This window comes from Bos javanicus, chromosome 3 (assembly GCF_032452875.1).
Source record: "Bos javanicus breed banteng chromosome 3, ARS-OSU_banteng_1.0, whole genome shotgun sequence".
Classification (NCBI taxonomy): Eukaryota; Metazoa; Chordata; class Mammalia; order Artiodactyla; family Bovidae; genus Bos; species Bos javanicus.
In genome coordinates this window covers 15,855,406-15,861,223 of record NC_083870.1, presented here as the reverse complement: position 1 = coordinate 15,861,223, position 5,818 = coordinate 15,855,406, and the positions used below count along the sequence as shown (strand labels likewise).

Sequence of the window (5,818 nt, the reverse complement as noted above, 5' to 3'; positions counted from 1 at the left end):
CACCTAGAGCCTGTGCTCCCCAACAGGAGAAGCCACCGCGATGAGAAGCCTGAGCCCTGCAGCAAAGAACAGCTCCGCCCACTGCCACTAAAGAATGCCACTAAAGAAAGCCTGGGCACAGCAAGGAAGACCTAGCAGAGCCAAAATAAATAATTTGTTTAAAAAAAAAAAAAGAAAGGTTGATGCTCAGAGATGTCAATATCAGAGAGGACTAAACAGAAAACCTTAAAAGCAACCAGAGACGTTATATCCAGAAGAAAGAGGATAGTGTAATAGCAGACTTCCTGTCATAAGTAATTCAAGCCAGAGAACTATTAAACAACATCTTTAAAGTATTAAAAGAAAAGCACTATCGGACTTCCCTAGTGGGGACGCAAGTCCAGTCCCTGGTGGGGAAACTAAGATCCCACATGCCGGGGAGCAACTGAGCCCACGGGCTGCAACCACTGAGGCTGAGCGCCAAGCTAGAGAATCCGTGTACAAGAGACCCCACGTGACGCAGCACAGATCCCACATGCCACGGCTAAGGCCCTACACAGCCGAAGGGAATAAAAATGAATAGATAAATATTTTTAAAAGAAGAAAAGCACCGTAGACTATGAACTCTATACCCAGTGAAAAATCTTCAAAATGAAGATAAAACAAAGACGTTTTCAGCCATACAAAACCTAAAATGTTTCATCAAAAGGAGATCTGAACTATAGTTATATATGTTAAAGGAAGTCCATCAAACAGAAGGAAAATGATAACATGTATAGATATATATATGTATATATATATATATATATATATATATACACACACACAAAGGAATGAAGAACATCAAAACTGGTAACTATGTGAATAAGAAAAAAATTAGAGAAAATGGAATTATTTAAAATACTGATTAATCCAAAACTAGACAAAAAAAGGGGGAAAGAGACAAAAATAAAGAGGACAAACAAAATCAGTTAGGATGTAAATGCCTTAAACAGTACAATCAACCAAGTTGACCTGATTGACATTTACAGAACCCTCCAGGCAACAATAGTAGAACACATTATTTTCACGTGCACGTAGGACATTTACCAAGACAAACTATATCCAGAGCCCTAAAGCAAGTCTCAAAGAATTTAAGTCACATAAAAATATTCTCTGGCTATAATGAAACTAACTTAGAAATCAATAACAGAAGTCAGACAGAGAAGGGGGAATATCATATGATACACCTTATATGTGGAATCTAAAAAGAAATGATACAAATGAACTTACTTACAAAACAAACAAACAAACAAAAAAAACCCTCACAGACTTAGAAAATGAACTTACGGTTGCAAGAGATGGGGGCTGGTAGGGATAGTAAGTGGAGAAGGCAATGGCACTCCACTCCAGTACTCTTGCCTGGAAAATCCCATGGGTGGAGGAACCTGGTAGGCTGCAGTCCATGGGGTCGCAAGGAGTCGGACACGACTGAGCAACTTGACTTTCACTTTTCACTTTCATGCATTGGAGAAGGAAATGGCAACCCACTCCAGTGTTCTTGCCTGGAGAATCCCAGGGATAGGAGAGCCTGGTTGGCTGCCGTCTATGGGGTCGCACAGAGTCGGACACGACTGAAGTGACTTAGCAGCAGCAGCAGCAGCAGCAGCAGGGATAGTAAGAGAGCTTGGGATGGTCATGTACACACCGCTGAATGGATAACCAACAAGGACTTACTGTATAGCACATGGAACTCCGCTCAATGTTATGTGGCAGCCTCGATGGGAGCAGGGTTTGGCGGAGAATGGATACATGTATATGTATGGCTGAGTCCCTTGGCTGTTCATCTGAAACTATCGCAACATTGTTAATCGGCTGTACCCCAGTACAAAGTGCAAAAAAAATTACAGAAAGATCTCAGCAATATCCGCAACCATTTGGAAACCAAATAACACACCTCCAAATAATCCATGGGTCAAAGAAGAAATCAAAGGGGACAACAGAAAGTATTTTGGATGAAAAGAAAACACACAAATTATAATTTGCCATGAAACAATACTTAAAAGTTATAGCACCAAATAGTGTATTAGAAAAGAATAAAGAATCGTTCAGCGGTTAAGATTTTGCACTTCCGCTGCAGGGTGTGCGGATTCAATCCCTGGTCAGAGAACTAAGGTCCCGCAAGGTACAGCCAAAAAAAAATTTTTTTAAGAATAAGAATCACAAACAAATGACTTTAGCTTTAATGTTAAGAAGTTGGGGTGCTCGCTTTAGCAGCACATATACTAAAATTGGAACCATACAGGGCTTCCCAGGTGGCGCTAGTGGAAAAGAATCCGCCTGCCAATGCAGGAACAATACAGGGAAGATTAGCATGGCCCCTGGGTGAGGATGACAGGCAAACTGGTGAACGCATTCCATATTTTAAAAGAAAAAGTTAAGGAAAAAAGAGAAAATTAAAAACCTAAGCAAATGAAAGAAAGGAGTATCAGTGGAAATCAATGAAATAGAAAACCTAAAAAATTAGGGGAAAAAAATCTATCAAACCAAAAGCTGCATCTTTGAGAACATTAATGAAATTGATGAATCTCTGACTCCAGGATAACAGCTGGTCACAAGAAATACCAAGCTGTGATTAGAAGCCTGAAGTTTTGAGCCCTACTCCTCATCCTCCAGAGAGGGGAGAGAGGCTGGAAATGGAGTTAATTAAAATTGATCATGCCTACATGAGGAAGCCTCCATAAAATCCCAATCGCACGGGGTTCGGGGACCTTGCAGGTTGGTGAACACACCATATTGTGGTAAAACAATGGTCCCCAGCTCCTCAGGGACAAAGACTCCTGTGCTCGGGACCCTCCCAGACTTTGCCCCGTGTATCTCTGTATATCCTTAAATAAACTGGTAACATATTTTTTAAAAAATTGATGAATCTCTAGCCAAATCAATCAGGAAAAAGAGGAAAGACAAAAATTCATCAACATCAGGACTGAGAAAGTAACAAACCTCCATATTCTTAGGTATTAAGAAGATAATGAAGAAATATTGAAAACAACTCTATGCCAATAAATATGACAACTTAAATGAAATGGACAAATGGCTTGAAAGACGCAAACTACCAAAGTTCATACAGAAAGAAATAGATAATGTGAATAATCCTATATTTATTAAGGGAATTTCCTTGTTTAAAATCTTCCCACAACAAAACTCCAGCCCTGCTTGTCTTGACTGATGAATTCTGCCGAGTATTCAAGGAAGAAATAATACCAATTTTACGCAAACTCTTCCAGATAATTGAAGAGGCGGAAGTACCCCTAACTTATTCTATGAGGCTAGAATTACTCTGATACCAAAACAAGACAAAGGCATTATAAGAAAAGAAAACAAGGCCAAAATTCCTCACAAACATGGATACAAAAATTCTACACCAAAATTTAGCAAATTGAATTTTGCTATATATGAAAAGAATATATATATATGTGTATGTATATATATATATATATATGTATATAAAGGATAAAATACCACAATCAAGTGAGATTTAGCCAACAAAGGCAAAGTTGGTCTAACACTTGAAAATCAATCAATATAATTCCCTATGTTATTAATAACAAACGTAAAAAGAAAAAGAGATATTTTTAGATGTGGCAAAGGTATTTGATGAAATCCAACATACATTCCTGATTAAAAACCTTCAGCAAACCAGTAATAGAACAAACCTACCCAGTGTGATAAAAGGCATCTACAAAAATAACTATGGTTAACAGCATACATAATGGTTAAAGTCTAAGGGCTTTCTGCCCAAGACTGGGAATGAGTGACATCCAAATTCATCACCTATTCTGATGATGGTACTGAAGTTTCTAGTCAGCACAACAAGATAAGAAATAAAAGACATCCATAATAGAAAGAAGTGAAACTGCCTGTAGGCTTCCCTGGTGGCTCAGCGATAAAGAATCCACCTGCAATGCAGGAGACACAGGAGATATGGGTTCTATTCCTGGGTCAGGCAGATCCCCTGGAGAAGGAAATGGCAACACAGTCCACCATTCTTTCCTGGGAAAAATCCCATGGACAAAAGAGTCTGAGGCCACAGTCCAGAGGGTCTCAAAACAGTCGGACATGACTTAGTGACTAAACAAAACAAAGTAAAAAAACAAAAACACTGTCTCTATTCAGAGATGACAATCATCAATGGAGAAAATTTGATGAAGTTCTCTAAAAGAGCTACTGGAAATGATAAGTGAATTCAATGAAGTTGCAGGATACAAGATCAATATACAAAACTCAATTGTAAAAAAAAAAAAAAAAACTCAATTGTATTTCTACTTATTAGCAACAAATAAGTCATGACAACAAAATAATAGTTTTATAACTATGACGTAGGGGTAGATCTGATCAAAGACATGCAACATCTGTGCACTAAAAATTACAAAACACGGCTGAGAAGAACTAAACAAGTGGAGAGATATATACCATAGTCATGGATCAGAGACTCAAGGATGTTAAAATGCCAATTCTCCCAAAGTGTCTATGGGATTCAATGCAATCCCAATCAAAACCCCAGGCAGCTTTTTTATAGATATTTATGAACTTGTTCTAAAGTTTATGTATTTGGAAACGCAAAGGACGTTGAGGAGCTGGAAAAAAACCTTGAAAAACAAAGTTGGAGAATTTACACTACCTCATTTGAAGACTAATTATCTAGCTAAAATAATTAAGACAGTGTGGAGTTTGCTTTAAAAGGTAGACAACTAGATCAACAGAAAAGAATAGAGACTCCAGACACAGGCCTAGACATATGTGTACACAGGGCTTCCCCAGTGGTGCTAGTGGTTAAAGAACCTGCCTGCCAATGCAGGAGACTTAAGAGACTCAGGTTCCATCCCTGGGTGGGGAAGATCCCCTTGAGAAGGGCATCGCAACCCACTCCAGTATTCTTGCTTGGAGAATCCTATGGACAGAGGAGCCCAGTGGGCTGCAATCCATATGGTCACACAGAGTCGGACACGACTGAAGTGACTTAGCACACACTCATATGCATACTACTGGTTTTCAACAAGTGTGGAAAGGCAATTCCGTAGAGAAAAGATAGTCTTTTCAATAAATTATGCCAGAACCACTGGATATCTATAGGCAAAAAAAAAAAAAAAAAATCTAACAATCTATACCTCACACTACATACAGAAATCAACTTAAAATGGATCATAGGCTTAAATTTATAAAACCTAAATTTATAAAACTTCTAGAAGAGAGCACAGGAGAAAATCTTTGTGACCTTGGGTCAGACTGAGGTTTTGATTGGGATTGTACTGAATCTATAGATCAACAGATACAATAGTAAAAGCACAGTCTATAAAAGAAAAAAAAGATAAACTGAACTGCAACACAATTGAGGGGAATTGGAGAGCCTAACAAAATGCACCCGATTTTAGTACAGTATGCCAAGTGCCGTGGGAGTATAGTGGGCATTAGTTGGTTACATTCCCGGCAATAATTGCCCTCATCTCTGTCCTAAAAACTCTCCCTCTGGGAACCACCCCACTCCTACTTTGTAGGAGGCACGTGCTTGGATGAGATTGCTCGCACTCCAGTTCCAAGGTGATCTGCGTGGCATAATTTCATTGTTTGTACCACACACTGACTGACTCAGGAAGAGAAGCTATAATATTAACCGGTGCATGGATTCTCTTGTCCACTTTATGTCAGTCTAACCACAGTGGGGTTTAAGGCTTTTGCCCTATGGCTGGGGAAGAACACATTCTGTCTTTCTGCCCTTAAGTCAAGAAGGATGAATGTAGTCTTTATCGCTGGTGGCAGCCACCTGGACTCCTTGAGAGAAGTCAATCTGAAAACAAAGCCA

At 39.1% G+C, this 5,818-nt stretch overlaps 1 non-coding gene across 1 annotated transcript; it reads left to right on the top strand.

The window, feature by feature from the left end:
- The first annotated feature begins 2,282 nt into the window (after window positions 1-2,282).
- LOC133245425 (U6 spliceosomal RNA) lies at window positions 2,283-2,385 on the top strand. Its single transcript, XR_009735687.1, has one exon. It is a non-coding gene; the product is annotated as a U6 spliceosomal RNA (small nuclear RNA).
- The last annotated feature ends 3,433 nt before the right edge of the window (window positions 2,386-5,818 follow it).